The sequence below is a fragment of the Petromyzon marinus genome, chromosome 69 (assembly GCF_048934315.1).
Source record: "Petromyzon marinus isolate PM22_M1 ecotype Great Lakes invasive population chromosome 69, UKy_Petmar_22M1.pri1.0, whole genome shotgun sequence".
Lineage (NCBI taxonomy): Eukaryota > Metazoa > Chordata > Hyperoartia > Petromyzontiformes > Petromyzontidae > Petromyzon > Petromyzon marinus.
The window spans coordinates 5,941,173-5,951,172 of NC_133735.1; the positions used below are offsets into that span (position 1 = coordinate 5,941,173).

Consider the following 10,000-nt stretch of genomic DNA (forward strand, 5'->3'; position numbering starts at 1 on the left):
GGTGAGTCTGTGGGTCTCTATGTGGTGAGTCTATGGGTCTCTATGTGGTGAGTCTATGGGTCTCTGTGTGGTGAGTCTGTGGGTCTCTGTGTGGTGAGTCTATGGGTCTCTGTGTGGTGAGTCTGTGGGTGTCTGTGTGGTGAGTCTGTGGGTCTCTGTGTGGTGAGTCTGTGGGTCTCTATATGGTGAGTCTATGGGTCTCTGTGTGGTGAGTCTATGGGTCTCTGTGTGGTGAGTCTATGGGTCTCTGTGTGGTGAGTCTGTGGGTCTCTGTGTGGTGAGTCTGTGGGTCTCTGTGTGATGAGTCTATGGGTCTCTGTGTGGTGAGTCTATGGGTCTCTGTGTGGTGAGTCTATGGGTCTCTGTGTGGTGAGTCTATGGGTCTCTGTGTGGTGAGTCTGTGGGTCTCTGTGTGGTGAGTCTGTGGGTCTCTATGTGGTGAGTCTATCGGTCTCTATGTGGTGAGTCTGTGGGTCTCTATGTGGTGAGTCTGTGGGTCTCTGTGTGGTGAGTCTATGGGTCTCTATGTGGTGAGTCTATGGGTCTCTATGTGGTGAGTCTATGGGTCTCTATGTGGTGAGTCTATGGGTCTCTATGTGGTGAGTCTGTGGGTCTCTGTGTGGTGAGTCTATGGGTCTCTATGTGGTGAGTCTGTGGGTCTCTATGTGGTGAGTCTATGGGTCTCTGTGTGGTGAGTCTATGGGTCTCTGTGTGGTGAGTCTGTGGGTCTCTGTGTGGTGAGTCTATGGGTCTCTGTGTGGTGAGTCTGTGGGTTTCTGTGTGGTGAGTCTATGGGTCTCTGTGTGGTGAGTCTGTGGGTCTCTGTGTGATGAGTCTGTGGGTCTCTGTGTGGTGAGTCTGTGGGTCTCTATGTGGTGAGTCTATGGGTCTCTATATGGTGAGTCTGTGGGTCTCTGTGTGGTGAGTCTGTGGGTCTCTATGTGGTGAGTCTGTGGGTCTCTATGTGGTGAGTCTGTGGGTCTCTGTGTGATGAGTCTGTGGGTGTGTGGTGAGTCTGTGGGTCTCTATGTGGTGAGTCTATGGGTCTCTATATGGTGAGTCTGTGGGTTTCTGTGTGGTGAGTCTATGGGTCTCTATGTGGTGAGTCTATGGGTCTCTATATGGTGAGTCTGTGGGTTTCTGTGTGGTGAGTCTGTGGGTCTCTATGTGGTGAGTCTGTGGGTCTCTGTGTGATGAGTCTGTGGGTCTCTGTGTGGTGAGTCTGTGGGTCTCTATGTGGTGAGTCTATGGGTCTCTGTGTGGTGAGTCTGTGGGTCTCTGTGTGGTGAGTCTATGGGTCTCTGTGTGGTGAGTCTGTGGGTCTCTATGTGGTGAGTCTGTGGGTCTCTGTGTGATGAGTCTGTGGGTCTCTGTGTGGTGAGTCTGTGGGTCTCTATATGGTGAGTCTATGGGTCTCTGTGTGGTGAGTCTATGGGTCTCTGTGTGGTGAGTCTGTGGGTCTCTGTGTGGTGAGTCTATGGGTCTCTGTGTGGTGAGTCTGTGGGTCTCTGTGTGGTGAGTCTGTGGGTCTCTGTGTGGTGAGTCTGTGGGTCTCTGTGTGGTGAGTCTGTGGGTCTCTGTGTGGTGAGTCTATGGGTCTGTGTGGTGAGTCTGTGGGTCTCTGTGTGGTGAGTCTATGGGTCTCTGTGTGGTGAGTCTGTGGGTCTCTATGTGGTGAGTCTGTGGGTCTCTGTGTGATGAGTCTGTGGGTCTCTGTGTGGTGAGTCTGTGGGTCTCTATATGGTGAGTCTATGGGTCTCTGTGTGGTGAGTCTATGGGTCTCTGTGTGGTGAGTCTATGGGTCTCTATGTGGTGAGTCTATGGGTCTCTGTGTGGTGAGTCTATGGGTCTCTGTGTGGTGAGTCTGTGGGTCTCTGTGTGGTGAGTCTATGGGTCTCTGTGTGATGAGTCTATGGGTCTCTGTGTGGTGAGTCTGTGGGTCTCTGTGTGGTGAGTCTATGGGTCTCTGTGTGGTGAGTCTGTGGGTCTCTGTGTGGTGAGTCTATGGGTCTCTGTGTGGTGAGTCTATGGGTCTCTGTGTGGTGAGTCTATGGGTCTCTATGTGGTGAGTCTATGGGTCTCTGTGTGGTGAGTCTGTGGGTCTCTATGTGGTGAGTCTGTGGGTCTCTGTGTGATGAGTCTGTGGGTCTCTGTGTGGTGAGTCTGTGGGTCTCTATATGGTGAGTCTATGGGTCTCTGTGTGGTGAGTCTATGGGTCTCTGTGTGGTGAGTCTATGGGTCTCTATGTGGTGAGTCTATGGGTCTCTGTGTGGTGAGTCTATGGGTCTCTGTGTGGTGAGTCTGTGGGTCTCTGTGTGGTGAGTCTATGGGTCTCTGTGTGATGAGTCTATGGGTCTCTGTGTGGTGAGTCTGTGGGTCTCTGTGTGGTGAGTCTATGGGTCTCTGTGTGGTGAGTCTGTGGGTCTCTGTGTGGTGAGTCTGTGGGTCTCTGTGTGGTGAGTCTGTGGGTCTCTGTGCGGTGAGTCTGTGGGTCTCTGTGTGGTGAGTCTGTGGGTGTCTGTGTGGTGAGTCTGTGGGTCTCTGTGTGGTGAGTCTATGGGTCTCTGTGTGGTGAGTCTATGGGTCTCTGTGTGGTGAGTCTATGGGTCTCTGTGTGGTGAGTCTGTGGGTTTCTGTGTGGTGAGTCTGTGGGTCTCTATGTGGTGAGTCTGTGGGTCTCTGTGTGATGAGTCTGTGGGTCTCTGTGTGGTGAGTCTGTGGGTCTCTATGTGGTGAGTCTATGGGTCTCTATATGGTGAGTCTGTGGGTTTCTGTGTGGTGAGTCTGTGGGTCTCTGTGTGGTGAGTCTATGGGTCTCTGTGTGGTGAGTCTATGGGTCTCTGTGTGGTGAGTCTATGGGTCTCTGTGTGGTGAGTCTATGGGTCTCTATGTGGTGAGTCTATGGGTCTCTGTGTGGTGAGTCTGTGGGTCTCTGTGTGGTGAGTCTATGGGTCTCTGTGTGGTGAGTCTGTGGGTCTCTATGTGGTGAGTCTGTGGGTCTCTGTGTGATGAATCTGTGGGTCTCTGTGTGGTGAGTCTGTGGGTCTCTATATGGTGAGTCTATGGGTCTCTGTGTGGTGAGTCTATGGGTCTCTGTGTGGTGAGTCTGTGGGTCTCTGTGTGGTGAGTCTATGGGTCTCTGTGTGGTGAGTCTGTGGGTCTCTGTGTGGTGAGTCTGTGGGTCTCTGTGTGGTGAGTCTGTGGGTCTCTGTGTGGTGAGTCTGTGGGTCTCTGTGTGGTGAGTCTATGGGTCTGTGTGGTGAGTCTGTGGGTCTCTGTGTGGTGAGTCTATGGGTCTCTGTGTGGTGAGTCTGTGGGTCTCTATGTGGTGAGTCTGTGGGTCTCTGTGTGGTGAGTCTATGGGTCTCTGTGTGATGAGTCTATGGGTCTCTGTGTGGTGAGTCTATGGGTCTCTGTGTGGTGAGTCTATGGGTCTCTGTGTGATGAGTCTATGGGTCTCTGTGTGGTGAGTCTATGGGTCTCTGTGTGATGAGTCTGTGGGTCTCTGTGTGGTGAGTCTGTGGGTCTCTATATGGTGAGTCTATGGGTCTCTGTGTGGTGAGTCTGTGGGTCTCTATGTGGTGAGTCTGTGGGTCTCTATGTGGTGAGTCTGTGGGTCTCTGTGTGATGAGTCTGTGGGTCTCTGTGTGGTGAGTCTGTGGGTCTCTATGTGGTGAGTCTATGGGTCTCTATATGGTGAGTCTGTGGGTTTCTGTGTGGTGAGTCTATGGGTCTCTATGTGGTGAGTCTATGGGTCTCTATATGGTGAGTCTGTGGGTTTCTGTGTGGTGAGTCTGTGGGTCTCTATGTGGTGAGTCTGTGGGTCTCTGTGTGATGAGTCTGTGGGTCTCTGTGTGGTGAGTCTGTGGGTCTCTATGTGGTGAGTCTATGGGTCTCTGTGTGGTGAGTCTGTGGGTCTCTGTGTGGTGAGTCTATGGGTCTCTGTGTGGTGAGTCTGTGGGTCTCTATGTGGTGAGTCTGTGGGTCTCTGTGTGATGAGTCTGTGGGTCTCTGTGTGGTGAGTCTGTGGGTCTCTATATGGTGAGTCTATGGGTCTCTGTGTGGTGAGTCTATGGGTCTCTGTGTGGTGAGTCTGTGGGTCTCTGTGTGGTGAGTCTATGGGTCTCTGTGTGGTGAGTCTGTGGGTCTCTGTGTGGTGAGTCTGTGGGTCTCTGTGTGGTGAGTCTATGGGTCTGTGTGGTGAGTCTGTGGGTCTCTGTGTGGTGAGTCTATGGGTCTCTGTGTGGTGAGTCTGTGGGTCTCTATGTGGTGAGTCTGTGGGTCTCTGTGTGATGAGTCTGTGGGTCTCTGTGTGGTGAGTCTGTGGGTCTCTATATGGTGAGTCTATGGGTCTCTGTGTGGTGAGTCTATGGGTCTCTGTGTGGTGAGTCTATGGGTCTCCATGTGGTGAGTCTATGGGTCTCTGTGTGGTGAGTCTATGGGTCTCTGTGTGGTGAGTCTGTGGGTCTCTGTGTGGTGAGTCTATGGGTCTCTGTGTGATGAGTCTATGGGTCTCTGTGTGGTGAGTCTGTGGGTCTCTGTGTGGTGAGTCTATGGGTCTCTGTGTGGTGAGTCTGTGGGTCTCTGTGTGGTGAGTCTATGGGTCTCTGTGTGGTGAGTCTATGGGTCTCTGTGTGGTGAGTCTATGGGTCTCTATGTGGTGAGTCTATGGGTCTCTGTGTGGTGAGTCTGTGGGTCTCTATGTGGTGAGTCTGTGGGTCTCTGTGTGATGAGTCTGTGGGTCTCTGTGTGGTGAGTCTGTGGGTCTCTATATGGTGAGTCTATGGGTCTCTGTGTGGTGAGTCTATGGGTCTCTGTGTGGTGAGTCTATGGGTCTCTATGTGGTGAGTCTATGGGTCTCTGTGTGGTGAGTCTATGGGTCTCTGTGTGGTGAGTCTGTGGGTCTCTGTGTGGTGAGTCTATGGGTCTCTGTGTGATGAGTCTATGGGTCTCTGTGTGGTGAGTCTGTGGGTCTCTGTGTGGTGAGTCTATGGGTCTCTGTGTGGTGAGTCTGTGGGTCTCTGTGTGGTGAGTCTGTGGGTCTCTGTGTGGTGAGTCTGTGGGTCTCTGTGCGGTGAGTCTGTGGGTCTCTGTGTGGTGAGTCTGTGGGTGTCTGTGTGGTGAGTCTGTGGGTCTCTGTGTGGTGAGTCTATGGGTCTCTGTGTGGTGAGTCTATGGGTCTCTGTGTGGTGAGTCTATGGGTCTCTGTGTGGTGAGTCTGTGGGTTTCTGTGTGGTGAGTCTGTGGGTCTCTATGTGGTGAGTCTGTGGGTCTCTGTGTGATGAGTCTGTGGGTCTCTGTGTGGTGAGTCTGTGGGTCTCTATGTGGTGAGTCTATGGGTCTCTATATGGTGAGTCTGTGGGTTTCTGTGTGGTGAGTCTGTGGGTCTCTGTGTGGTGAGTCTATGGGTCTCTGTGTGGTGAGTCTATGGGTCTCTGTGTGGTGAGTCTATGGGTCTCTGTGTGGTGAGTCTATGGGTCTCTATGTGGTGAGTCTATGGGTCTCTATATGGTGAGTCTGTGGGTTTCTGTGTGGTGAGTCTGTGGGTCTCTATGTGGTGAGTCTGTGGGTCTCTGTGTGATGAGTCTGTGGGTCTCTGTGTGGTGAGTCTGTGGGTCTCTATGTGGTGAGTCTATGGGTCTCTGTGTGGTGAGTCTGTGGGTCTCTGTGTGGTGAGTCTATGGGTCTCTGTGTGGTGAGTCTGTGGGTCTCTATGTGGTGAGTCTGTGGGTCTCTGTGTGATGAATCTGTGGGTCTCTGTGTGGTGAGTCTGTGGGTCTCTATATGGTGAGTCTATGGGTCTCTGTGTGGTGAGTCTATGGGTCTCTGTGTGGTGAGTCTGTGGGTCTCTGTGTGGTGAGTCTATGGGTCTCTGTGTGGTGAGTCTGTGGGTCTCTGTGTGGTGAGTCTGTGGGTCTCTGTGTGGTGAGTCTGTGGGTCTCTGTGTGGTGAGTCTGTGGGTCTCTGTGTGGTGAGTCTATGGGTCTGTGTGGTGAGTCTGTGAGTCTCTGTGTGGTGAGTCTATGGGTCTCTGTGTGGTGAGTCTGTGGGTCTGTATGTGGTGAGTCTGTGGGTCTCTGTGTGGTGAGTCTATGGGTCTCTGTGTGATGAGTCTATGGGTCTCTGTGTGGTGAGTCTATGGGTCTCTGTGTGGTGAGTCTATGGGTCTCTGTGTGATGAGTCTATGGGTCTCTGTGTGGTGAGTCTATGGGTCTCTGTGTGATGAGTCTGTGGGTCTCTGTGTGGTGAGTCTGTGGGTCTCTATATGGTGAGTCTATGGGTCTCTGTGTGGTGAGTCTATGGGTCTCTGTGTGGTGAGTCTATGGGTCTCTATGTGGTGAGTCTATGGGTCTCTGTGTGGTGAGTCTATGGGTCTCTGTGTGGTGAGTCTGTGGGTCTCTGTGTGGTGAGTCTATGGGTCTCTGTGTGATGAGTCTATGGGTCTCTGTGTGGTGAGTCTGTGGGTCTCTGTGTGGTGAGTCTATGGGTCTCTGTGTGGTGAGTCTGTGGGTCTCTGTGTGGTGAGTCTATGGGTCTCTGTGTGGTGAGTCTATGGGTCTCTGTGTGGTGAGTCTATGGGTCTCTATGTGGTGAGTCTATGGGTCTCTGTGTGGTGAGTCTGTGGGTCTCTATGTGGTGAGTCTGTGGGTCTCTGTGTGATGAGTCTGTGGGTCTCTGTGTGGTGAGTCTGTGGGTCTCTATATGGTGAGTCTATGGGTCTCTGTGTGGTGAGTCTATGGGTCTCTGTGTGGTGAGTCTATGGGTCTCTATGTGGTGAGTCTATGGGTCTCTGTGTGGTGAGTCTATGGGTCTCTGTGTGGTGAGTCTGTGGGTCTCTGTGTGGTGAGTCTATGGGTCTCTGTGTGATGAGTCTATGGGTCTCTGTGTGGTGAGTCTGTGGGTCTCTGTGTGGTGAGTCTATGGGTCTCTGTGTGGTGAGTCTGTGGGTCTCTGTGTGGTGAGTCTGTGGGTCTCTGTGTGGTGAGTCTGTGGGTCTCTGTGTGGTGAGTCTGTGGGTCTCTGTGTGGTGAGTCTATGGGTCTGTGTGGTGAGTCTGTGGGTCTCTGTGTGGTGAGTCTATGGGTCTCTGTGTGGTGAGTCTGTGGGTCTCTATGTGGTGAGTCTGTGGGTCTCTGTGTGATGAGTCTGTGGGTCGCTGTGTGGTGAGTCTGTGGGTCTCTATATGGTGAGTCTATGGGTCTCTGTGTGGTGAGTCTATGGGTCTCTGTGTGGTGAGTCTGTGGGTCTCTGTGTGGTGAGTCTATGGGTCTCTGTGTGGTGAGTCTGTGGGTCTCTGTGTGGTGAGTCTGTGGGTCTCTGTGTGGTGAGTCTGTGGGTCTCTGTGTGGTGAGTCTGTGGGTCTCTGTGTGGTGAGTCTATGGGTCTGTGTGGTGAGTCTGTGGGTCTCTGTGTGGTAAGTCTATGGGTCTCTGTGTGGTGAGTCTGTGGGTCTCTATGTGGTGAGTCTGTGGGTCTCTGTGTGATGAGTCTGTGGGTCTCTGTGTGGTGAGTCTGTGGGTCTCTATATGGTGAGTCTATGGGTCTCTGTGTGGTGAGTCTATGGGTCTCTGTGTGGTGAGTCTATGGGTCTCTGTGTGGTGAGTCTATGGGTCTCTGTGTGGTGAGTCTATGGGTCTCTGTGTGGTGAGTCTGTGGGTCTCTGTGTGGTGAGTCTATGGGTCTCTGTGTGATGAGTCTATGGGCTCTGTGTGGTGAGTCTGTGGGTCTCTGTGTGGTGAGTCTATGGGTCTCTGTGTGGTGAGTCTGTGGGTCTCTGTGTGGTGAGTCTATGGGTCTCTGTGTGGTGAGTCTATGGGTCTCTGTGTGGTGAGTCTATGGGTCTCTATGTGGTGAGTCTATGGGTCTCTGTGTGGTGAGTCTGTGGGTCTCTATGTGGTGAGTCTGTGGGTCTCTGTGTGATGAGTCTGTGGGTCTCTGTGTGGTGAGTCTGTGGGTCTCTATATGGTGAGTCTATGGGTCTCTGTGTGGTGAGTCTATGGGTCTCTGTGTGGTGAGTCTATGGGTCTCTATGTGGTGAGTCTATGGGTCTCTGTGTGGTGAGTCTATGGGTCTCTGTGTGGTGAGTCTGTGGGTCTCTGTGTGGTGAGTCTATGGGTCTCTGTGTGATGAGTCTATGGGTCTCTGTGTGGTGAGTCTGTGGGTCTCTGTGTGGTGAGTCTATGGGTCTCTGTGTGGTGAGTCTGTGGGTCTCTGTGTGGTGAGTCTATGGGTCTCTGTGTGGTGAGTCTATGGGTCTCTGTGTGGTGAGTCTATGGGTCTCTATGTGGTGAGTCTAAGGGTCTCTGTGTGGTGAGTCTATGGGTCTCTGTGTGATGAGTCTATGGGTCTCTGTGTGGTGAGTCTGTGGGTCTCTGTGTGGTGAGTCTATGGGTCTCTGTGTGGTGAGTCTGTGGGTCTCTGTGTGGTGAGTCTATGGGTCTCTGTGTGATGAGTCTATGGGTCTCTGTGTGGTGAGTCTGTGGGTCTCTGTGTGGTGAGTCTATGGGTCTCTGTGTGGTGAGTCTATGGGTCTCTGTGTGGTGAGTCTGTGGGTCTCTGTGTGGTGAGTCTGTGGGTCTCTGTGTGGTGAGTCTATGGGTCTCTGTGTGGTGAGTCTATGGGTCTCTGTGTGGTGAGTCTATGGGTCTCTGTGTGGTGAGTCTATGGGTCTCTGTGTGGTGAGTCTATGGGTCTCTATGTGGTGAGTCTATGGGTCTCTGTGTGGTGAGTCTATGCGTCTCTGTGTGGTGAGTCTATGGGTCTCTGTGTGGTGAGTCTATGGGTCTCTGTGTGGTGAGTCTATGGGTCTCTGTGTGGTGAGTCGGTGGGTCTCTGTGTGGTGAGTCTGTGGGTCTCTGTGTGGTGAGTTTGTGGGTCTCTGTGTGGTGAGTCTGTGGGTCTCTGTGTGGTGAGTCTGTGGGTCTCTGTGTGATGAGTCTATGGGTCTCTGTGTGGTGAGTCTATGGGTCTCTATGTGGTGAGTCTATGGGTCTCTGTGTGGTGAGTCTATGGGTCTCTGTGTGGTGAGTCTATGGGTCTCTATGTGGTGAGTCTATGGGTCTCTGTGTGGTGAGTCTATGGGTCTCTGTGTGGTGAGTCTATGGGTCTCTGTGTGGTGAGTCGGTGGGTCTCTATGTGGTGAGTCTATGGGTCTCTGTGTGGTGAGTCTGTGGGTCTCTGTGTGGTGAGTCTATGGGTCTCTGTGTGGTGAGTCTATGGGTCTCTGTGTGGTGAGTCTATGGGTCTCTGTGTGGTGAGTCTATGGGTCTCTGTGTGGTGAGTCTGTGGGTCTCTGTGTGGTGAGTCTATGGGTCTCTGTGTGGTGATTCTGTGTGGGTCTCTGTGTGGTGAGTCTGTGGGTCTCTGTGTGGTGAGTCGGTGGGTCTCTGTGTGGTGAGTCTATGGGTCTCTGTGTGGTGAGTCTATGGGTCTCTATGTGGTGAGTCTATGGGTCTCTGTGTGGTGAGTCTGTGGGTCTCTGTGTGGTGAGTCTATGGGTCTCTGTGTGGTGAGTCTATGGGTCTCTGTGTGGTGAGTCTATGGGTCTCTATGTGGTGAGTCTATGGGTCTCTGTGTGGTGAGTCTGTGGGTCTCTGTGTGATGAGTCTATGGGTCTCTGTGTGGTGAGTCTGTGGGTCTCTATGTGGTGAGTCTGTGGGTCTCTGTGTGGTGAGTCTATGGGTCTCTATGTGGTGAGTCTATGGGTCTCTGTGTGATGAGTCTATGGGTCTCTGTGTGGTGAGTCTGTGGGTCTCTGTGTGGTGAGTCTATGGGTCTCTGTGTGGTGAGTCTATGGGTCTCTGTGTGGTGAGTCTATGGGTCTCTATGTGGTGAGTCTATAGGTCTCTGTGTGGTGAGTCTATGGGTCTCTGTTTGGTGAGTCTGTGGGTCTCTATGTGGTGAGTCTGTGGGTCTCTGTGTGGTGAGTCTATGGGTCTCTGTGTGGTGAGTCTATGGGTCTCTGTGTGGTGAGTCTATGGGTCTCTGTGTGATGAGTCTA

At 52.6% G+C, this 10,000-nt stretch overlaps 1 protein-coding gene across 1 annotated transcript in view; it reads left to right on the forward strand.

The window, feature by feature from the left end:
- Nucleotides 1–10,000, forward strand: part of LOC116957080 (uncharacterized) — a 37,721-nt gene that overhangs the window by 19,442 nt on the left and 8,279 nt on the right. The gene's annotated exons all lie outside the window — the stretch shown is intronic.